The following is a 25,194-nucleotide window of genomic DNA, read 5'->3' on the forward strand; positions in this document are numbered from 1 at the left end:
TGCTCTATTAGCTTGAAGATATTCTTGTTTGATGCCTTAGTTTAAATACTACAGCTGTGTTTTCTATAGAAAGGTAGAATATTTTCTAAGTCTCATAGGCTTTGCTCACTTAGAAAAGTTTTCCTAACTTAAGGCTGAATAAAAGGCTCCTTTCCATGTATCAAGTCCTGGTTTTGCTCAGCATAACCAAACTGTTAACAGGAATGCTTTTTGCTCTCTACGCCATTTCATTTGAGGAGGTGGGAGGAAAAAACCTAAGAAATCAGTTATTTTATACAAACTTCTTTCTTACAAAGCTTAAATCTTGTTTGACTTTTACAGATAAAACTTTATAATTTACTCCTTTGCTTTCGTTTCGAAAGTAAAATACAATCACTTGAAAAATTTTATGTCTTTCAAAGACATACAAATAACATTTAAGTACTTTTTTTTTAAAGGGAAATTAGAACTCAGATTTTCACCTAAAATACTACTGTAGAAGAAAAAAAATCACTTTCATTAAATTGTTAGACTTATGCACCAGCAATTCCATGGTAAAATATATGAAATAAAACTACATAAATTGCATGTTCTTGCTGTTGCTCTGGACAAAGAAAAACCTTTACGTTTAATATTGATTTTGAAAGAGAAACAATGTCTTGTCTGGAATTTTTCTGTAGATTTTATAATGTAAGCACACACAGATACAAACAACCAGGGAGGAACTTTTACCTTAATTTAATACACAGAAGAAAAAAAAACACAAAACCAAACACAAAAACAAAATGCAAGAAAGCAAAGGTAGAATTACTTTAGTACATAATGCAAAGTGAATGCTGCTCTCATTTTTATAAAATTTGTTCTTCTGAAGCAATGAACCTTTTAAGCAAAAAGCTTTGTATGGAAATAAATAAAATTGACAAGTTCTAGTTCACTAATTGCCAAAAAAAAAAAAAAAAAAAAAAAAGGAATGAAATTTGGCTGTGCTTCCAAGTAGCTCTACTTCTTTTTAAAACTCTTCTGCAACCTGATACTCGTATGATCACAAGTAGGGTGTGTATTCAACACGGTTTTAATGCACAAGGATGCACAATACTACACAACTTGAATGATGAGTGGTGAAGGTCTGTGCTGCTAAAGCTCAAAGGCTGTGAAAAAGCCAGCTTCTTGATCTTACTGCTGCATCTCTGCCAACACCTGCTTTGACTCTGTGCCTATCTGTACATGTATACAAGAGATTGCCCTGTCCTAGATTACAACTTAACTTTAAAAACAGTATTTGCCAGGTTTATGTTTTAAGTACGGAGTTACAACCTCTGTTACTCTCACTAATACAGATATCTGTAGCACATAATTTGCAGTTTTATTCCTCTTATTAGCATTTGCCTATGTATCTATCAAATGAAACCAGTAATTTTCAAAAAAGTTGCATGGCACAACACAGCTACATATAGTAAGTCATCACTGACAAATGTTTTAAGGTGTGTGACCATTTTTATGAGATTCAGGTTATCCATCCAAATGAAGGCATACGTTAACACAAAGGTACTTAAATTGGGAAGAAAATAGCCTATTGTTTCTAAAACTGCTTTCAGGTATTTTAAATAGCTTGACTCTATTCTTTTCATCATAAAACAGGGGATGCCAAAGAGCATATTACAATTCCTAAATTAAGGTAAGAAATACAACAATGTGTATTATATATAAAGTAGTAATAGGCAGAGACAACTTCACTAGACTGTGACATATGACATCTGGTAGACTGTTACCATAATAAATGGGAAAAGTAGGTGAGGTTCTGTCAACAGTAAGGTATGAAGAAATGCATCTTCATCAGAATGACAAACATATCTGCCTTTAACAAACACAAGTTACACTGAAATTCAAATATCTGCGAGTTAAATATTTTCACTTTATTTAATCCCCTTTCCTTTCTGATTTTAACAACCTCATTCTAGCATAACATGTCTTTATTTATCAGGTATGTATTTATGCAGTTTCATTTCATTTTAGTGGAGATAAATTAAACTTATTAATAATCAATGGCTAGAAACTCAGATAAAATAGCCTGTTACATTTTCCACATCTCCACATAGCATTTAAACTATGCAAAATAATAATTTAGATTGGCAAACAGTCTAAAAAGACTATGCACTGACCTCTGACTCCTTTTGGTATACCCGTGCAAATATCACACAGGCACTGAAACAGTGTCAGCTCTGCAGCTGACCAGTTGAAGGGGAAACCACCAGCATCCTGGGGATTCCAGTACATATTTGATGACACATGCTAGCTACAAAAAAATTGTCTCACATAAGAGAAAAAAAAGGGAAACAGTGACTTTCTGAAGGCAGGCCATGTTCTCACACCTCACGTTTCTTATGGTTTATTTTGCTCCATGCTTTATTTTTCATTTTCATGTCAGCAGATGACTAAGTAGAAAGAACCGTCATAAAATTCTTATTCTGTGGAGACTGAAACTTGTCATGTGGTGCTTTAAAAAAGTTAGAATATTGTATTTTTGTTTGTGACTAAAGGCAAGACCTCCTTTATATTCAGTCTTTTAAAAAACAGATATACACCTGCAAAGTAATATTAACAGACTATAACCATTTTCTACACATAAAAATCAACAGAAATCTGAGAGTCTACAAGTGAACAGTTGAGTCACAAAGCAATGATCGGGTTTTGTAAGAGTTAGATGGAAGAATTCTGAAAATTCCATAGTTACTGAAATATAAAATGTGGAAGACTTTATCTAACCTTAGAGATGGAATATTTAGTAACACTGTATTCTGAGGTATCTGCTTGATGCTCTGTTAGTTTGGGGTTTTTCCTAATGCTGTACTGGTGAAGGCTGTGTGATGGTATTTACTTTTAAAGCTGCTTTCAAGAAACTGAGTGATTTGGTAACACATTTTCAGACTTCAGTAGAAGCTGATGGCATTAAGATACCAGAGAGACTGATTTGGCAATTGTCTCTCTCTCTCATGTATACTCTCATTTCGTAACTATTGTCTCTTGTCAACACACAAATGAGCCTTCTTGAAGTGTAAGGAAGGAAATCACAAAAATGTTGCAAATTCTATACACTCCAGTGAATGCATGACTGTTTAATGCTGATTTAAGGTGTTCTAACAGGAGACTGACCCAACGAGATATCCCACTTCCTTCTTGTCACTGCCCTCCTCCAGAACACACGCTTGTGATGTGAACAACTAGAATAGGAAGAGGGGACTATAGGTGGACTTAACACCTATTCTACCATTTACTGGACTGAACTTGGATGAGTGTTTACTATCCTTCCACTCAGCAACAAAAGAGGGGGGAAAAAAAAAATAAAAGAGAGAACAAAATAATATAGCCCTGGTAGACAGTAAGTGGTGACAGACAGATGATCACAATTTCAACTGACGATAAATCTGTCCTTTTGAAATTTGTTCATTCCCAGAATTAAAATAAGAACATTTACTGAACATTACCATGAATGTATATGGCTGCATCACACCTCATTACGTGGTTGCTAAAAGTTTTAACTAAAAGATCAGGTTTAACTGACTATTTTGCATCCTGAATCAGTCCAACAAAAACCAGAATTGCACACAGCACATTCCAAAACAACACAGTAGCTGTAGATAGTTAGGACCTTTCTTCCTCTCTTTCTTTCTCTCTTCCACAGATACTTTCTGGAAAAGAGAGGTCTCTGCACATTTCAGTAAAATTACCCTTAAGCAAATAACAAATTGCCCATCAACTCTATCAGAAGCTGCAATAAAACTGGAATCACTTTGCATACACATAACCTGAGGAAGACAGGCTCCTGACTTCACCATGCTTCTCAGCAGCAGAAGCAGCAAATTTCTGATGCTGAAGGTCACATCAGTGGGTTTCAGTGAACTTTCTGCAACAGATTAAGCAGGAGCATGGAAAAATATAAAAAAGTAAAAAAGAAAAATCACAAGTTAAATAGACCCATTTCATGAGTTTTCAACACTCAGTTCAAATTCTTTGTGATTCCCATTTGATGTTTGGGGTAGACTGTACTAAGGGGCAAGACCTTAACATTCTGTGCCTCTGTGTGACATTGTAAGGCTGAGAAATACTTCATCAGACAACTGATACACTCAGAGCTTCAGACCTTGATCTTGCTGGTAACACCACCTTCATCTTTTCCAGCACATCTACTTAAGCTAGAGAGCACTTCACAAATCACATATTAACACAAAAACTGCACCAATCTGCTATGCTGACCTATCTTTAATAAAAGAACTTGTATTCAAAACAGCAGTTATACTGAGCTTGAGAGGAAGATTTTAAAATAAAAACTGTAATTAAACATGGCTGACTTCAGAGAATACAAAATAAAAAATGTCTCAGATACTTCTGTTCAAGGTACATGAGAAATGGGAAATGGCATATTTCAGTATTTTTAATGTGGGGTTATTTTTTTTTTACTTTACAAGCCACATACAAACTAGGTATCTCAAACCTTATTCACAGAAATTTCATGGAATCATGAAACTGTTGCTATTTTATAAATGAAAACACAACCAAATCATTATTGCAAGAAAGCATCCATTTAAGCTCACCTCCTTTCATTGGAAAACAAAAAAAGCAAAAACATATTTGAAGCTCCTTAACAGAAACTTTCAATTGGCAAGGTAAACTTGAAGAACTTGGGAATTCGATCAAAATAATCTAAATGACCAGCTGATAGTTTTTAAAAAAAAAAAAAAAAAAAAAAAAAAAAGATTTAGTGCAGATTTTATTCTGTGGCATAAAGTTGTTGACAATACATTTCTCAATAAAGAAAAATTGAATTATAGCCTTAGGGTGGTTTAATTTGGTACAAATTTTGAATAATGTTATATACTTTTCTAAAGCAGATGCTAGGAGACTCTACAAGGACACTCAGCTCAATCAGAAGCCAGATTAAAGTTCCATCTGGAACAAAACAGTTCCACAGCTCTATTACAATTAGCAGAGTCACCAATGTCAGGCTCTAAAGTTGGGCAATGTGAAATTCTTCCTCTTCTAACTACAGCAATTCACACTCAAACCTAACAAGCAGTTTACACACCTCTAAAACAGAACTTATTAAGCAGTCACAAACCTGTGCTTTTGTAGCTAGGATGAAAAATCTTATTTGGATTATTACCTTCACGTGAATCACAAAGACTATCAATGATTTTACATGAGGTCTCCCACTGCATTAAAAATTACACAAGTTCAGGTAGCTGCAAGGCTCAGAATACCAAGCCAAACCAAGAACAGCACAGAAGCTATTTACATGAACTAAAATTCAAGACTGATTCCTAATTGCCCTGATCTTTTCCTTCACAATTCCCAGACTTCTTGTTAGGAAACCAAGTATTTTCCCAACAGGTCATGCTGAAGAACTGTACCCTGAGGTGGTCCATCTTTAGACCAAACAAATACAGAATTACCTATGGAACATAATGGCTGGAAGTCAAAGCCTCATTCTTCAGTCAAGTATTAAATGTGACAGAGCTGTCCTAGATTTAATCCAAACCAAATTTCAACTCAAGTTTAGTAAAAGAAAGCATCCTTTCAAAGAACAATTCAGCAAACAGCAGAGCTGATACAGAGACAGAAAACCAAAATATGCCACATGCCTTAAAATTACTATTTTACTGTTTATGCATCAGACAAGTAAGTAAGCCTGAATGAGGAAGTTATAAATCAAATGCCCATATCTTGCACCTCTTTGCCCCCAGGTGAATCCACAATGGATAGATATGTAGCAACACAGACTTTAAAAAAAAATACATCTCATTACATGCATTTTCATCAAGACTTAGTTAAGGAGTAAATTTATGTTTTTCCAGTTGCTGGTTACATTAATCAGACTGATTTCTACTATGAAACAGTAGCTGCTAGGTCTGAAAATATGTAGTGTTAATACCTAGATAAAACCAAACTGAAAAGAGGTAACAGTAGCCACTGCTGTCTATAATGTTCTGGACTGAAGAAGTAAATTTCAGCTTCCAAAAAAGAGTATTAGTCACAATTTTATATTTAGTATCCTTAATTATTGTTTAAATACTATCTAATAATCTTCATTTCTGAAATTTCACCTTCTAAATATTTAGAGAGAAAAACTAAGAAATTACTTTGTCCTCAGTCTGATTGTTGTTATTTCTGAGAATACCCCAAAAGAGATCTATTGTCAACACCATGCAGCAAGATGGAAGGATTTAGAGAAAACAAACAGGAAAGTCAGGTGGAAGTCTAGATACTCAGATCTACCAAGGCAACCCAATCAGTGCCTTTGACAGAATATGGTCTTTTTAAGGCAATGGTCAACAAAAGTGTCCAAGGTTGATCATTACACTGGAAAGATCCATGGGCATCCACAAATTCCAGTACTGATAAAACTATGGAGAAATTATCCCTGTATTTCAGTTCCACCATTAAACACAGAGGCCCATCAGAACAGCCGTTAGTTCCCCATTCCCTATTAGCTAAGGTGGCTTTTCTGAAAGACTAAAAAACAAAAGAGCAACCAAAAATTAAAACACTTATTGACAGAAAGCAAAGTATAATAATTGAAACACATGTCTCGAAGCCTGGACTGGTGCCACACCACAAGACTAGAGAGTCTTTCTAACAGTGTCCAGGAAACAAATTCTTCCTCAAAGAAATACCCACAGTGGTAACTGCTTATTCATGATGGAGAAATGTGTGGATAGCTCATTTTAGCTCACTTCCAAAAGTAGTAATAACCCAGGCTTCCAATCTTCAGCACTTTTTTCTTTTTTTTTTTAAGATCTGAACTAAGATGTAAAGAATTCTAGATTTAATCCATGACCTGTAATCATAGAATCATAGAATTGGCTGGGTTGGAAGGGACCTCAGAGATCATCGAGTCCAACCCTTGAACCACCGTTGCGGTTGTTAGACCATGGCACTGATATTTAACTATTACTCCTTCTAAAAATATTTAAGAATAAAACTGAAATCACAGCAATCCATTTTGGGGTATAAAATTATTTTTTAAAATTAATTCAAATAAAAACAACAAGAAAAAACCTCTGGTTTTACGTGTTTGCTGCTATCATCTTATTGAACTGGAGAAAGTGAAAATTAGATTAAGTTACTTCCAAAACAAACAAAAGGAGCTACTTCTTCGAAGAGTTTATAGTCAAGCCATGTGACTCTGCCACAGAAGAATCAGAAAGTGACCACTTTTTTGCAGGACAGAGAAAACCATGGAAGTGTGTGTGTGGGGGGGAGAGGGGGTGTACGCACACCACAAAACAATACAGCTGAGAGCTGTTAGATAAAAAGACACTGATTCTCCTGACTCAAAAGCTTTTCAGATCTCCAGAAGGCAGAGGAACATTTATGGAAAATAATGTTGCGGACTTGTCAAACTTCTCCTTAAGTGTCTTTCTTCAGACAGGCTGCAGAAACTAGCCTAGGTTAGGAGTGTGTCTGGCCCACCACTGTGGCTCTCAGAAGCCACAATGATAAAGATATAAAGAAAAGATAGGTGAAAATGTGGAAACAGTTTGTTTGCTCAATGACTTATCAGCATCTCAGACTGTGACAGAATCTCAAGTGACTACTAAATACCATATCTGATTTTTCCAGTTCTTTTGATTGAGGGAGTTCAGTGACTTGCAAAGTTGTAAAACAAAAGGAAAACCAGGAAGATTTGGTTTTCTACTTTAACCTAAGAATAAAAGCCTTCTGAAAACAAAATTCTCTTAAGACGTATCCAGCACACTTATCCTGTAAATAAAATTACCTAAATATTACCTGCTTCTAGCTTTGTTCACTTAACTCAATCTGAACTGGACATAAATAATTTCTGTACTGCCATCAGTGTTTTCAAACAACAGACACTGCTACCAAAAAAACATTTCCAGGCAATCGAGCCAAAAACCCTGCCCTCCAAAACAACCGAAGAAGAAGCCCTTTACAGAACTTAAAATGTTTCTCTGGCACCTAGTATCTACTTTCTTGAACCTGGACAGTTGTATTTATGGAGCTTTCTTAAAGTTTAGACATCCAAAGCTGAAATTTTGCAGATCTCTGTACTGAAGTCACCAAGAGTGACTGCGCTTGGTATTTCCATTGGTTTTTTTTCCTGACCTATAGAAGCACAACAAAAAATTAAGTCTCTAACCAAACTAGATTGAGAGCAAGAAAGCAAAGCCCTTTTCATTCTATTTTAGTCAGCATGGTCACTTCTGATTTTTCTTGAACTAGTCAAAATACCATCACTTCCTGCAACAGAGATTTCACTTAAAATTCTAAGCTGGGACCCCTTTATAGAAAAACAGAAATACATATTTAAAAAAACCTTGGATTTTTACTTTCCAAGATTTGGAGTTGTAGAGTGTATTCATCCAGGGTGTTTAGACTTCAGTGTTATTTGTATGAATTAGATCAGAAAGATAACAAACAAGAACAAAAAGTTACTATGCAACTTTTAAAGTTATAGTAGCCAACATTTACTACCAAGCCTTTCACTGTAAGATGCATTCTTTCACCAGTAAGAAAGACATGAAAGAGAACCTCAACAGCTTTAAGCAGACAACTTGATGCTCTCTAATTTTTAACACAAATGCAATTTTCCATTTTTGCAGTCCTTTCCCCAGGATAAGCAGAAATAGAATACATGATTGCTTGCACAACTGGGAGCTCCCTCCTCCTTGTTCTTCGGACAACACACAAAGAGAACTTTGAGCTCAGCTTTCTAAAGCTCTCTTTTCTGAGACGACCAATTTGGAAGCTTGCAAGTAATGCATAAAGAATGACGTTACATTTTACCACTTCTTCAGTTTGGAAAGACAAATATTTTCAGGGTAGGCTTGGTTCCTTTGTCTCAGAGAAAAGGGCAGTCAGACTGCAGCTAAATCAGACAATGCCCAACAACACTGTTCTGTGTGAGGTGGCATAAAGAAACAGCTGCCTTACACTAAGCCATCCCAGTTCTTTCTTCCTTCACCATTCATCTTTTCACTCTTTCTCTATCAACGGTCTTAATCTTCCCAACATTTTGCTCTCTCTCTTTCTAGAAAATCACTGTTGCTCTTTCTGTATCTTCTCTCCTGTCTTTCAACTACTTTTCTCTGCCTTAACCCATTTAATTCAAGTACCGCACACTGAGAATCAACAGGGCCTCTGTACATGTAATAATTTTAAACAAAGACTTTGAGTAAAAGCAGTAGCAAAGTTTCACAAGGGACAAAGACAACTGATACTCAAGCCAGTCTCCTCTGTAATTTCAGCATTACTTCCAACACAATCCACTATACCAGAGGATGAATACTAGTTTTTATACCTTAGAAACAGCTGCTACTCACTAAGATGAAAGCAAGCCAGTCTTTCAAGGGAAGGTTTACACTCGCACAGACACGTCACCCCTCATCCCGCTCCTCACTGGCTCAATCGACCATACATGAATGTACCTTATGTCAGTGAAACACTACATACAGCACAGATTTTATCTATTTCATGCATGCAGGGAAAATGGAGCTTTAAAACAGGGAAGGGGAGACTGAGAAAAGTAATTCTCTTTCCAACCTGAGGAAACTTAAGACAAATTTGCCTTTGATAATCGACTGAACAAGCTGCACTGTGAGCATCAAGGGATGGTGCAGGGATATCTAGCAGGTGCTGCAGTTTATCACAAAACCGTCTAAAATAATTGGAAGTGACAACCAGCACTACCACAAATGATTTATTAGTCTTTCACTCAGCTTTTCAGCTTCCTCAGGGCCAGAATAAATAATTTACCAACTCTGTATCTTCCAATCATTAATTCTTCCCTGTGCATCCAAACTACATTTAACTCTGCTGGGTTCAGTGGAATTAAAAACACAATATGAAGACTTCCCCCCTGCCCCCCAAAGCACAGCATTATCTGACTTTATCTAAAAGTAAAATTGTCAATCAAAATTTACAATGGTGATAGAAGGATTAGAGCTAGCAACTAATGTTGAGCTACAAAATATCCGCAGAATAAAATGAAATTTAACCTGAAGAGATATCAACAGTGAAATGTTCCCGGGGGGACACGTGTGTACTCATGATACAAAGTACTGACAGTGTCTGAAGATATTGATTAGCACTGTTTTTCTGATCCACAAACTAATATTAGTTACAAGCACCTTACATGTGCTACATTGTAAATGCAGGATGAAAACACTGGACACAAAATATTCAGAAAAAAATGAAAAAGGAGATAGAAGGAAAATTGAAAGATTATGTAGGAACAGAATTATTCTGAAAAAGGCAATACTTTTTGAGGAAATACATTAAAGACACAAGATCTACTAATGCCCCTGTGTTTATATCACAAAAAGGATTTAAAAAAAAAAAAAAAAGGGGAGAGAATTATACCAGGCAGAATTAGAAAACAGGAGTATAAAATGGCATAAAACCAAAGTACACTTTCAAATTTAAAGCAGAATATATAAGGTACCACATTTCTATTAATTATGTAGAGAAAACACAGAGAAAACAAAATCACACCCTAAATCCATTTTTGATGTAAGCTAGTCTTGTCTCATTAAATCAGCATCTATGATTAAAACCAAGATCATTTTTGGTACATAATGTATTGCATTGTTAAAGCAGCATCTGTTTGTTGCACAGCAACACATTTTTCAGCTTTAAGAAACTGTACTCACAAAGAAGAAACAATCCAGACTTTGAAGATATAAAAATAATTTTAGTTCCAAAAGCGTTTTGTACTAAAGGGGTTAATAACATTAATGTGCTAATATTTTGTGTTCCAAGAAGAGGTTTGAAGCTGTTGGAAACATAGAAGTAGAATTTCATGGTACTAACAGCTTTCTTTCAGTCCTATGGGACTGAGACAACTCAAACTTTAAGTGCTTAGAAGAAAAGCTCTGTAAGGCTATGAAGGCTAATCAATAGGGCTTTCACCAAATGATAATACAGTCTGAAATGAAATAAATTGGCCATAACAAAAATGCCTTACCCTTTTTCTCATCATTAGTCTCAATACAGAGAAAAGTACAGTATGAAATACAAGTCCAAAATTGCTGACATACAAATGTTCTCACACTACTTTTAACAACAGACATTTTTTTCACCAGTACAGAAAACTTAAGATTTTTTTTTATTTGAAAGCAATTCATCACCTTGTGTTTCTCAGACATCATTTATTCCTTTTATTAAAACTGTAACATCTGTATTCCAGTTTTACTGTACCTCAGGATATTTCTTTTCTAATTTAAAAGACAGATTAACATCTTCTGCAACCAAGCACAAGCTGAACACAATATGCCAAAATTTTCCAGAGAATGATACTGTCACAAAGCTTGATTATTTTTATCACTATGACAAGGGATGTTCTAAAACAATCATGAATCTAAAAGAATGCAATATTGTAAATAAAACAAAATTTGGAGAAACTAAGTCACAGTCAAGTAATGGTATCTATGTTTTCCCCAGCAGCTGAGCAAAAAAAGCCCTCAAAGAACTTAGGTCTTACTAGACAGAGGGAACATACTTCAGGAAGCCTATCATGACAAAAATGTGCTTAATCTCAGCATCAGCTCACTGAGGCAAAAGTAATTTGCCCTTGAAGTCAGTTATTTAGATTCATAAGGAAGTACCTACTGTGTTAAAAATAAAAATAAATAGATTTTGTCTGTTGCTCTAACAACCTGGACTCCACAAATACTCCACAAATTATGAAATTCAGGACATTATTTTTGTCACTAAACTTTTGACACCAACTTATTACGGCAACTTTCTTTAAAAAGTGAATGGACTTTCGACTGGAAGCAAAATGGATTTGGACACCACTTCCCTTAATAAGAGTCTTGAAATCAAGTATACGTTGAAGTTCTATTGATGTATGGGCTGTTAAAAAGACATCAACCTCATAACAAAAAACCCTATGTCCAGGCTTCACTTTTGAGTTTGTTCACACTCTTATACAAAGGCATTCCAAAGTGATAGCTGTCACAAAAAATAATGGCCTAATACAGAATTTGAACAATACTGGTAAGAAAACAAGATGCAATCTGTGGTCTTTTTCTGAATAAAATGCTATTGATACAATCAGAAACTTCCCAGGTGACATTTCTCACATATAAGCAATTTAGTTTCATTGTTTCAATGTTTTCAGCATTTAAATTCTTAGACTTTCTTCAAATATTAAACAGTAAAAGTAACTGAAATAGGGGTGAGAAGTATCAAGGCCAAGGAAGAGAAGAAATCCGCCTAAATTTACCCAGTTAGAAAGTTTCACTGAAATCTTCACTGTCTCTACAATAATGTAAAGAAAGTGTAAGAGAAATACATTTCTTCATGCTCCTATCAGCTCTGGGTTTATCTATAGTCAACAGTGACTGCTTATAATAAACATCCATAATGGAGTACTAGGTAGATTTATAATTGCATTTATCTCTAAGGGAGAGTCACGTTGGCAAGTGACAGTTTTGACAAAATGTCCTCACCCAAGACACAGGTTCACAGATTTGCTCGCCCTCACTCACTCTCAGTGTGATTTTTCACCTCCATCAATCTAGTTTCCTTTCCTCACATCTTTTCATCACAGCTATTTGTATACTCCGACAAAACCCTGAGATGAAGAAGAAAGGAACAGTCAGTTTTATCTGCATTTACCATTCAGTAAATCTGTCATTTCCACAAGGGCATGAGGCAGAGGGCCCCAGAGTGACGTAGGAGTGAATTAGGAACTGAACTTGTCATCTTCTAATTCTCACAATGCTCTCCAAGGTATACAAATCAACAACAAATCTATCATTACCATTTTAGCAGAAAACATAGGTTCAGCCTCCAGGATTCTCTAGAGCTGCATTTAATCTCAGCTACCAGAGACCTTTTTCTGTCCAACAACAACAAAATTAAAACCATCAAGAGCTGACTACAAGGCATGCAAGGGAAACCAAAGCTATGAATGCTGCCAGCTACATTTCTGAATAGCAACCTAGAACAAGAAGCTTTAATAAACTACAACAAATGAGAGAGACTTTTATTTAGGAATATGCTCAAGGAGTCCCTGGACTTCCAAAACAAGGGCTTGCAAATAATTTTAAGCAAAAATATCCACTATAAAACAATCTCTGTAAAGAACTATGAAACCTATCAGGAATCAGATTACTTCTTGACCTAACTCAGGGTTACAAACCAAAGTCTGGGCAGTCACTAGATGTTGAGTTGGCCTTAGTCATCTCAATCAGCTTTCATAAAGGCTTCAAGCCACATGAAGACTCTGAAGACCACCAAGAGCATCACCGATGTTTAATCAACAAAGTCAACCACATCAAATTTGAAAAATTACTGTAAAAATAGTCCATTTGTACCTTACCCTTGAAGAAGGTTTTTGATTGTTTGAATTTAGTTTAACACGCAAGTCTCTCAGTTAGTTAACTCAGACTACATGCCACCAACATGTAAAAGTCTTATTTTGAAGAAGAAAAAAAGTCATTATCACAGTTCAGATACAAATGCAGACATTCAGGTTCAACCTTTTGTTTCTGCACATAAGGATAATTCACAAGGACTGAAACTGATTAAATGAATTGAGGTAAGAAATTATATTATGTAAGGGAGTAAAGGAGTTTTACTATTTAGTAATGGAAGCAGGCCTCATTCATGGTGCCCACATCTTGGGGGATGAATAGTCTATTCCCAAAATAAATAGCCATTTTGAGTACATATTAACACCAACAGATGCTGTGATTTTTTCATTATTCTGCACAAAAAGCCTGTTATGCAAACCACTTCATTTTGCTATGTGATGCAACAAATAAAAGGCATAGTAAGTGTTCAGTGCAAAAGCATGCTCCATGTAAATAAATGCCTGGACTTAAGGAGTAACATGTTCGTGTAAGCAGCATGAGAAAGGCAGCATGAGAGAAAGAAACTCAAGGTCTAATAAGGTTTTAACTAACAGGTTGGTAGACAAAACCATATGAAACAAGTAATGCCTCTTGTACTGAATGTACTTGTGTACAGCTGTCTTTGCTGTCCTTAGATTCTTAAGATTATGGGCACACCATCTACTTGAGAATAACATAAGAACTAGAACATTGCAACTTCCAGACTTCAGATACCAACAAGCAAGAGTCTCCAGTATGGTCTATTATAAATAAATCAATCAATCTCAGTTTTAGTTCTAACAACAATATATTAAAAAATACAATTCAAGGTAAAAGACTGAATATCAGAACATACTGATAAAAATAAAACCTTGCACCACAGGACTTCTGGCAATTCTTCCATGTGATTCCTTCCTCCTCCCGTCTTCCTCCCATACTTTTAATCATCTGTTAGTAGAAATTCTTGTGGAATTGGTTGTCAAAAAGAAATACTGAGGATGATCACGTTTTCACAGAAGGATTGTTAATAATGCATAAGGAAATGAAAAATACTTAGGCGCAATTTTCTAAGCTTGTATGCAAAATATTCACTAATCTCTTGCTTCATACACATCTGAGTAACAATAAGATCTCTATCCCAAATCCCTTCTACCTAATCAGACCAATGACCAATTCCTACTACCAGACAAGAAAGTTAGTTTTCTGAAACTTATTCCCTATATTCCACTACTTCTCTTTTTTGAGAAGGAATTATTTCTTCCAACCTTTAATAACGTAATCTATAAGTGGACCAACACTCCCTATGACTCCACTTACATTTGTAGGCCCCGGTCCTCATGGTGAACTTTAACCAATCCAGTACCTGCTTGAGGGATAATGCATCATGGAATAAGCAATCTAGAGGTTTTCTAGATTACACTGACAGCAACCTTACTGACACAAACTATGAAGGAGCTGTTGCAGGGGGCTTTCTGCTAGACCTCATACTTACAAACAAGGAAGAACTGATCATGGATGTAACAGCTGGAAGAAACCTTAGCTGCAGTGATCATGAGATAGTAGAACTCAGCATGCTTAGAAGAGTGATAAAAGCAAGAAAAACCCAAACAGGATCATAACCATGGACTTCATTAGAGGAGACCCTGATCTGTTCGTGGATCTTCTCAGAAGAATGGGTGGGTGTGAAGAGAAGGCTCCAGAAATGCTGGTTGATTGTCAAGAATGTCCTCCTACAAGCTTATGAATAGTTCATCCCCAAAACCGGGAAAATAATCAAACATGGCAGAAGGCCTGAATGGAAAGGCAACCCAAAAGGAAAAGAGAGACATCACCTGAACATGCAGGGATGGGGTTAGGAAAGCCAAAACCCAGATGGAGTTGAATGTGGCAAAGAATTTGAAGGGCATCAGCCACATCAGCAGCAGAAGGAAGACCAGGGATTGTGTGGTCCAACTGCTGAATGGGAACTTGGTCACAAAGGACAAACAAAGAGCCAACATGCTCAATGCCTTCTTTTCCTCAGTCTTTACTTGTGAGACAACCCTTCAGCAATCCCAGGTCCATAACATCACTATGAAAGTGAGGCACAGCAACTGATTCATATGGAGCAGAATGAAATTTGGGAATACTTAAATAAACTGTATGTACATACGCCTGTGGGCCCTGAGGGGATGGACTCAAGTGCTGAGGGAACTGCACTTATAAAAGTGTTTTTTAAATTGTGTTGTACTTTTTGAAGAAGATCAACAAATGTAGAAATGAGTAAATCAGTTAGAAGAAACCTAACTTTTTATATTTGCACACCTGCAAATACAGCAAGATAAAGTTCAGAGACAGTAAGATATCATTACCCTGTGCATTTTACATCCCTGGCAGCTCAGAGTATTCCTTCATGATTACCTCCTATCCCTCCAACTGCTTTTTCCTCTCTCCTTCATTGAACTAGCACTAGTGTAGACTGATCAGAAAATTTAATAAAGACTAAACTAACACAGCAAAAGAATGATGCAGACTGCTGCTCGTGCATCCATGCAAAGAAGTGAGAACACAAAGCTAGGGAAAGGGGCTTAACAAGGATACCTTCTTCAGTTCTGAAGTGATTCTCCCAATCAATCATCCTTACTATGCTTCAGTTTATATTGCAGAGTGGTATTTATTCAAACAATAATTAGTATAGTTCTCCCAGAACAAAGATGACTTAAAAAGCACTTCATGTTGATCTAGAAAAGGTAACACGTTTATATTATGCATATCATTTGCATTTCCAGCTAAGGTAAATTCTAGTCACTCAGTAGTTGCCAGAGTTTTGGGTTTGGGTTTTTTTTTTTAAAATAATTTACTGGCATAAACTGCTTTTGAGCTGCCGAAGAAACTTCTAAGACTTCAGATTGAAATCAAGGTGCATAATTTCTCCTAAAATACAGTCACTATAAAACGTGCAAAAATCCAAGAGCCTCTGGCTCACTTTAATGTTTGAATGTGTTACAGGCAAAAGAAAAAAACCAAAAAACAACCACCGAAACCAAACTACTGTCTTTAAAAAGTAATAAAATTAGCTTTTCTAGAAGATCTGCCATAATTTCCATTCACACTGATTTCAAAAGCTGAGCTGCATCTCCCCCAAAACAGCAAACTTACACTTTTACACTTTACAATTTTGCATTTAACTATTTAGCAATATTGCCTTCCCAAGGTCAGCTTAATCCTATTAAGGTTTATAACATTTGTAAGACATTTATAGTCTCATTTGTCACATAATATTTCATACTGTTACTTCACAGAGCAAGATCTCTTTTTGCTTGTGCAGATTTTTGAATTCTGCCCTGTCTGAAGCCATCACCAACAGCTTTACCATGACTCTCATGAGTTAAATTGATTCAAAATCAAGATTCTTTGTCCATAAGAACCACAGGTAAGACATTCCCTTTGGAAATCTGCCCTTTTTCTATAGTGCTAGCATCTGACTTCAAGCAAGACAGCCAGAGGAGTCTTACATTCCCAGGGTCTAAAAATCACCTCTGTAGATTTACAGAAAGAGTGAGTTATGGTAGAGAAAGGGAAGAAATCTTTCAAAACCAGCTGTAGCATGTAAAAGAAATTAGCATGAGTCACTGCTCATGCACTGCTCATGAAAAGATCAGCAATAGGCTTTCAAGAAATCTGGCTTGGGTCACTGAAAAGAAAACAGAGGCAGATGCTAAGCTGCCTGGCCCAGGTCACTGCAGGGAGAACAACAGCTGGTTATGTGAGTCTTGCCCAGGACACAGAGCTGGGGCTTGATTCTACTAAGCAATTTTTTTTTAATGCATGCTTGATCATTTTAGTATGGGAGAAAAGGTGAAAACCCCATGGAATTTGTGTGTGCGTGTGTGTGTAGCTATGAAGAATTAAGTTATTTATTTAGTAACAATATTTAGTTTTATTCTCTTTTATGGGTAATTCTGCACCCAAGAAAAAGAGTACAAACATTGACTAGCTACACAGATCTACATCTGGAATATAAACAGAAGTTTCTAAAGTGCTCTACCAAGTTATCAATATTTTAATGGCTCTTAAAAGCTGTTTTATAGTAGAGCAGATACTTTCAGGATCATAGGGTCTACATTCACTCCAAATTAACTGTAGTATATTTTAAGACATTTGATTTTCACATTCATATAAGGGTCAGAAGAGTGTCCTCTGATCATCATATATACACTTCTAGCTGAGAGGTAAAGAACTCCTTATTATAACCCACCTATCAATGTTCTCATTGACTTAGTAGTTGTTCATACACCCAAGGCATTTATTAAAACTTCTACCAATGTAATTTCTTGATTATATTCCGGAAAACTAAACTCACATTACAGATCCTGATAAGAAGAAGAGGATTTTTTTAAGTGAATTTTTCCGTGATTGCCCAGCTTCTCATTTCATGACTCATGCCTTCCTTCCAATCATATTATTCATCACTCCTTTTCACGAAGGAGAGAAATTATAAATGATTACCATCTTGATATTTGTCTGAGCACAGAAAAATGTATCTTTAGAATCAATGGACAACTCTACTCCATAGATCAGCTACTTATTCAAAATATGCTCCACTGAAAATGCAGACTACGCCTTCACATGTGCCTGTAGTTTTACTAATTGTTCTAAGAATGTATTGCATGCATATTCCTACAATGAAGTCTCTCACTCTACGTAAGATTCTCAAGACAAGTACTGTAGATTTTAGGTGAGTAAAAAAAACCAAAAAGATATTTTTTCAAGTTGTTACCAAAATACACTTCTGACTCCCAAGCTGTTTTTACATTCACTCCCAAGTAGTGCAGGTATTTAATAAGCAGGCATAGCAGAGTAACCAGAAGTCTTTTTAAAACTGTGAATGAAAATGTTAATTTATTATCTTTTGAATCAATTGAAAAAGAAATAGCTTAAAAATACCATGGAGAGGAGTTGCCTAGTACATAAACATATGAGCTGCATAGTACATAGACTGCCTGTACACATCAACTATATCAATTGATATTGTAATTCCAAGGGAATTACTTTTTGTTTAATGTGAAATTCATACCATTTGTAGAATCAGGTAGACTTTATTGTACAAAAGTAAAGTTTTGCAGTATTAGTCTAGAAACTCCGAACTTGTTAATCAAATTTTAGAATTAAATGCAAGAATATGACATAAATATGATAAAATGGGACAACCCCAGATGCTTAGAGTCTTTGAAAACTCTGGTTTACAGAAACATGGTAGTTACACACACACCTGAAACGATGGAAACAACAAAAAAACAAAGCTATAACCATATACAAAATGCAAGAGCCTGGGATAAAGAAAATAAAATTAGTGTTTACTATATATAATATAGAAGAAAATATAAGAAAATATATTCAATTTAATTGCCACTATCAGCTTGCCATAAGTTATGCTCAAAGGTTTACATATCAGAGTTTCAGCAGAGCTAAGTCCCCACACTAGGCACAGCCTTCTTCACTGAACTTCTTACATCTTCACTGTATTGCTGACAAGATGTTAGAGGCTCTTCCTGGTAGTTATCTCAACATACGTGGTAAGATATTATACCTACTTGTGGTAGGATAGATTATGCTGGTGGTGTTCCACAAGTATGCAAACTTCATGCAAATAAGGGGAAGTTACACGAGCAAAAGTGATTTTTAGCTGCTCTCAGCACTGGTGACAGAGTGAAGAACTGTGCATAAACAAGACTATTTTGACCACCAGCTTGCTAGGAAGTTTCATCTGACATAGAAGTGCATTGGTAGTATAATTAGACTGGCAAAGTGCTCCTGATGCATGCATTGAAATGTATTTAAATAAAAAGAATTATTAAAAATTTTCTGGATTTGAGAAAGATAAACTCAACGAACATTTCTCAAGTTGCTGGTCATCAGCTTTTGAGGTGCTACTCATTTCCTGTAGTAAACAATCATTCAAAAAAATGACAAAAGATTGCGTGAAGTTTATCTAATATTAACATTACTGAAATATAACTAGGCTACTGTATTTTTTTTTCCCCTGTCTGCAAAGTAGGATGCATTTCCTCTCCAGAAAAGGTCATCGTGGTATGTGGACTGTTCATGTCAGGTGACTTTATGAAACAGGAGGAATGAGAATGGAATGTACTGTAAAACCAAAAAATACTAGATTGCAGTTTATACTATGAACACCTGAGAACCTGTGTTTTGCATAAAAATATAAAACCATGCCAACAGTGAAAACAAAACAGAAAAGTTATGCAAGTATAGCTAGTAATAAAGCTGCTTGTTGTTGAAAGACCATCACAGGCCAAATAGGTTGTAGGGATTCAAAATTCAAGTAAGAATTCACAGCTTACTTTGAGAATGCTTAACCATGCACCCATAATACCTTCTAATGCTTTCACATACAATAGTAATTTCTTTCATACAATGAAATAGATGCATATAGACATACAACAAATATGTTGTTGTACAGAGAAGGTTATTTTAATAATCTCATAGGATGATTCCATTCTGCTACTGCTTTCAGATGTCCCTTACAAAAGGCTGTGCTTCCCAATAACCCAGTCTTGCTATCAACATTATGCACCTAGTTTCCTATCATCATACTGTTGCTTTCCATGGTTACACTATTTCTTTTCAAATTCACATCTTTCTACAGCTTCTGTCTCCCTGTGAGATCCTTGGTTCAAGTCAAGAACACTTGCTTACTCCTTTTTTGACCATGCTACAGAGTGCAATCCCAGACCTAGTGTGTTAACACCTTACTGGCAGTACCTTTTTACTCTTGCAGACATCCTCTTTCTATGCTGTGCTGTGAAGATTTTTCTGTGAAACATATCACTTGGGGTTTATTGTTTTAGGTTTTTTTGTTTGGGTTTTTTGGGTTTTTTCAGTTGAGGACTTACTATGATTCATATTTTACATGAACTTGTATTTTAAATAACATTTGCATCATTCTTTTTTAACACGCCACGCTTTCATCACTGTCAGCTCTGATCCATCCTACATCTTTACCAAGACTTCCAAATTGCAAAGCAGCTTTCCAAACAAAGTGGAACAGAACTAGAATATTTATTTTACAAAGCCAAAGTATGTGTTTGGTTACAAAAAAAAAAAAAAAAAAAAGAAGAAAAAAATTAAAATATTTCTCCAGTATCTCTTCACAGGAATTTTTTAATACTTGTAAAGTCTGATTGGAGAGAGTGCTGATCCCTATTCTGTGGAGCAAGCTAGCGTCATTAGGATGACAAAATCAACTCTTATTGTGTCAAGGAGAAACATCATTTAGTGTCAACAACACACTGCTATTGATTTGAACTCCTCATTGCCTCACGGGTGAAATGACAAGCTCCTACACACAGACTCTCTAAGCATACCAATAGAGGAGAGAGGCAAGAAAAATACTAAAAATGGCTGTATTAAAGATACAACAGGAAATATATGACTCATGAGATGTAAATTCTTTTATCTGTATGGAATAAATTGATGAAGAGCTTAATATGGCTCCTGCGATTTCTATGGAGTCAGATTAGAACAGAAATACACCTACCAATAATACACCAGATTCTGGCTTCCCAACCAGCATCTTCAACTGCTCAGCACCCTCTGTGAGACATTATCAGCCTCATTGTCATTATCTAATACAAGATTATTCACCTTATTTTAGCATCCTGGTTGATTGTTTCAGTGTAAGATGGGGAACCGATTGTGTATACAGAGTAAATTATCCTTCCACATTACTGGCAGGATCTCTTCAAGAGAGAGCTAAGAAACAGTCTGTCAACATGGATAGATTTGCTTTTTTTCTATTTCTAAACAACCAATTGCAATTTTCAGAAAAAAAAGACCAACTTGCTTCATAAAGGTACAAAAAATAATAAATCATAGTCAAGTAACATCAATAAAAAATACCCCTTTGCACATTAAGAGGTCTTTTTCTAGAAGGTAAACCTATGCCTTTAAGCAAATTTGCAAACAAAAAAGAATGTAGTAAGATGGAATACTACCTACATTGTCTAACTGCAGCCAAAATTTGAGTTAATTTCAAACACTTCTGTAACATTGAAGTTAGCATTCCAGAATTCCACAGTCCATCTCTTAAAAACATTAACAAAATAATATCTAAAGCACAATAAAGTATTTCCAGATAGCTTCTTTTTTGAAATACTGAAGTGATGGGAACAAAGCTATTTTCATACCACATCCAGAAAATGAATGAGGTGTGAAAGAAATCTCTTGTTTAATGTGACCTTTGGCTGTACTTTCACTTGTCATCATTATGAAGTAGCTACTTTCACTGCCAACACATAAGCTGCGTTCTATTACCCTATAACAGTAGTAGCATGTCTTTCAGGAAGTGTTTCATACTCTGAGAAACTGGTGGCAGAATGTATCGACAGCACTTACCTTTGTAACTGCTTAGAATAGGTCTTATTCAACAATAAGACCTCATTTACACAAGGGAGTGACTGTACTAAATTTCATAGAGCATGTCACTTAAAGTAGTATAGGTTGATGAACTCCCTCGGAGTTCTCAGCTTCAGTGAAAACATTCAAATAAGGAGAAATGTAAATTTCAGATTGGAATTCTGCCCCAAATAATAATATTCAGAGCTTTGTTACTGTGCACAGACCTAAAATGCTGCATCGTTAAGATCTGTAAGATGCTTAACTTTTCTTAACGGGTATAATTAAAAAAGTGTTTCTAGAAAGCAAATGAATTTGAAATTCAAGTAAGATTGATAGAACAAATATGACAAACTTACATTTTATACAATGGAAGCAAGCAGCAGAATAAAAATCAGTAGCTACATTATCTAAAGCTGTTCATCTAACACCGTAGAGAGAAAAACCATTGATACATACTGTACACACATTTTTATCCATGTATATAAATCAAAGGAAACAGCTTCCTTTAAGGCAAGCATATGAAGATACTAAAGCAAGATACAAATTAAATATTCATACATTCAATATTTCAAAATAAGGAATTTGGATATACACATGCATAATTTAAGTTCTATAGTGAAACCTGTCTACAGAGGCCATTTCTACTGTATTTCAACAGCACTGAAACTTGAAATGTACAATGCAGCTGTGTTAAAACTTTAAATTGTAAAGTAATTCATTTCAAGCACTAAACATAGAATAAAGGCCACGCTATGCACACGGCACTTTTCCAGAGGAGCTGCTGCTGCCTGGCCCCAGTCATGAGGGGTCTGGAACAGGGCCGGCAGTCACAGGGCTCTCCTCTGAGGTGGTTTCCCAGCACCACACGAGTTACTCACTGGGAACTGAGGTCAAGGAGGCAACTTCAGGTAAGAGACTCATTGGTCCCGAAAAAACACACCAGTCAGAATGTACTCTGAGTCAAATTCTCAACCCAGGCCCTAGTTTTAAACTCTGTAAAGCTGGTGCTCATACTTGAAGCCTAAAATTGTCCCCTTGCCCTGCTTTTAAACATTGACTCCAGCATCTTTGGAGTAAAAAATAAGATTTCAGACCTTTTTAAAAATCACCAAGAGGAAGCAAGGTAAAGACAGGCTTCTCAACATGTTCTGCACTGGGAATGACTCTTTGTGAACACAGAACCTGAGAGTAGTTTATATGCAACACCACAGATATGTTGTATTTTCAGAGCTTGTAAATTCCTATGCACACAAAAAACACAGTGGGGAAAAAAAAAGCCTTACTACACACCTTATCCCCTTCAACACATATCTTAGGCATGTGTCTAAAGATACCACTATTCCTCCCCGTGTATTTAAAACCTTGCTGCTAAAAAGAAACACTCCATATGAGTTATTAATGTGACTATATTATTTTCTTATTAGAAGTTAAATGTATCAGTTCAAATATCAAGAGTCTAATTAAAAAACCATCCATTTCGGCAGAATAAAAATATCTCAAGTTAACTTTAAGAATAATTAAAGAGTATTTATTAAGGGGAAAATAGAACGACTCTGTTTCTACATGTTTAAAAGTAATCATTTATCTTTGCTCCTTAAAGGTCACCCATTTGATCTTGACAGAATTATGAAATAATAGAAGCAAAAGCTAATAAGTAGAAAAGTGATACCAAGCAACATAAAGCTAAATAAAATTAGTATCTACATGGTAAATTACTTCACTGAAAACCATCTATGGATTCTGCAAAGAATATACTTTTGCCTTAGAGCTAGTACTTTAATTTTCAAGAACCAAGGAAAAAAAAATAAAATCAAAACTAGTCAGTAACAATGCAGCGTCGAAAAGCAATAAACTCAAAATTAAGTTATAAATAATTTAAAGCATGTCATGAAGATGTATTAATAATTCATCAGATAAATAATTTACTAAATAATCAAATAAATAAATAATGAAATACATAAATAAATCAGCAAATAAATAATTCTGCAAAATAACCTAAACAATAAGTCACTAAAACAAATGACAAACCTACAAAACTACAATGATTTTCTAAATTCTGATAGTTTTAAATAAACAAATGTATATAAACTAGATCAATCTTTGGTCGATAGAGAAGTATTTCTCACTGTTATTGGTAAATTCCTGATTACACTGCAGAAGGATATAATTTTAGATTTTACAAGAGTGCAGTTTTTCCTTAGTAAATTATTAACATGATTGCTACGATACATCCTGCTCTGTACTTTACATGTAATCCCTTTATGTGGCTCATTTCCCTCCCCCCCCAAAAAAATGAAAATCTCTTTACAACATTCTTAATTCACACATTTCTTTTCTCTCTCTCTCTCTTTTTTTTTTTTTTTTTTCCTTTCTTTCTTTTTTTTCCCTGGGTGCAGTACTTACAATACTGCAATAGTCTTCTTGGTGGTTCTCTTAACTGTCTTCTTCAAATCTTCAAAAGTTTTGCTGCAGGGGGAAAACAAGTAGAATAACCTTAATTATTACAGATGGTATCTCATTCATTAGCAGATGACAACATTTTATTTGAAAGCACAAAAAAAGCTGTTTTATAATTCTACAAAGCAACTTAATGTGAAACGACCATTACAGTTTGCAGACTACCAAAAGTTTTTAGAAGTCTTTGGTGGAACGAGTTCAAGCAGACTGAGTCCTGTTTCTTGTATTTAAGCTGACACACAATCTGTGCAAACTGGCACTAATTCAGATGTAAAGACAAACCACGAGAAGGACAAAATACTTGGCTGACATCTAATGTTATCCTTGATTTTGGAAGTTCATAGTCCTTGAAAGAATACAGTGAGATCATTTAATTCCACTATCTAAGGACATTCACAATTTAATTAGAACACTGTGCTCCAAAGCCAACAGTGGCACCACAAAGGTCAAAATCCACCCATACTCTGGATAAAGTTTTCATTCTCCATTTATTTTAATGAACAGTATTGACAGTGACCACAGTTTTCTTCAAAGTGGTATTCCATAAATACCAAAGAAATGTGCCAGAAGTGCAATCACGTTATCAATTTCTATGTGTTCTGTCCAAAAAGGTTTAACTGATTTCTTCCGTAACACACATTACAGGGATGAGTGAGAGACCCATATGAATTCTTGATCTCTGTACAGGGCTACAAAACTGAATGAATGCAAACATGAGTTTATATATTGTATATATGCATGAGTTTTTTCTACTCAGTTCAAAGGAAATCAGCACGCACTGTTGTTTTTTTCTGGTAAGATCTCGAATGTTTGATGGATTTGCTGAATTTCAGCATTTAAAAGCATGAAGGATAATTTACTCTTAAAACTACCTGGGCACATTATATTTAACAAGTCTCGAATTCTCTTTAGGGATTATAATAAGAAAACACTTTGCTTAATCATAAATTTTATATTTATCTTGGCTAAACACCCTCCTTTGGATAGACTGCCATGTTTTGTC

The 25,194-nt window shown here is 35.4% G+C and overlaps 1 protein-coding gene across 4 annotated transcripts in view; it reads right to left on the minus strand.

The window, feature by feature from the left end:
- Positions 1 to 25,194, minus strand: part of TBC1D5 (TBC1 domain family member 5) — a 308,217-nt gene that overhangs the window by 258,546 nt on the left and 24,477 nt on the right. For all 4 annotated transcript variants that reach the window (XM_030445412.1, XM_030445410.1, XM_030445409.1 and 1 more), the window contains exon 2: positions 24,138 to 24,200. The gene's annotated coding sequence lies outside the window, so the exon portion shown is untranslated. The remainder of the gene's footprint in view (positions 1 to 24,137; positions 24,201 to 25,194) is intronic.

This window comes from Calypte anna, chromosome 2, assembly GCF_003957555.1.
Source record: "Calypte anna isolate BGI_N300 chromosome 2, bCalAnn1_v1.p, whole genome shotgun sequence".
Taxonomy (NCBI): Eukaryota; Metazoa; Chordata; class Aves; order Apodiformes; family Trochilidae; genus Calypte; species Calypte anna.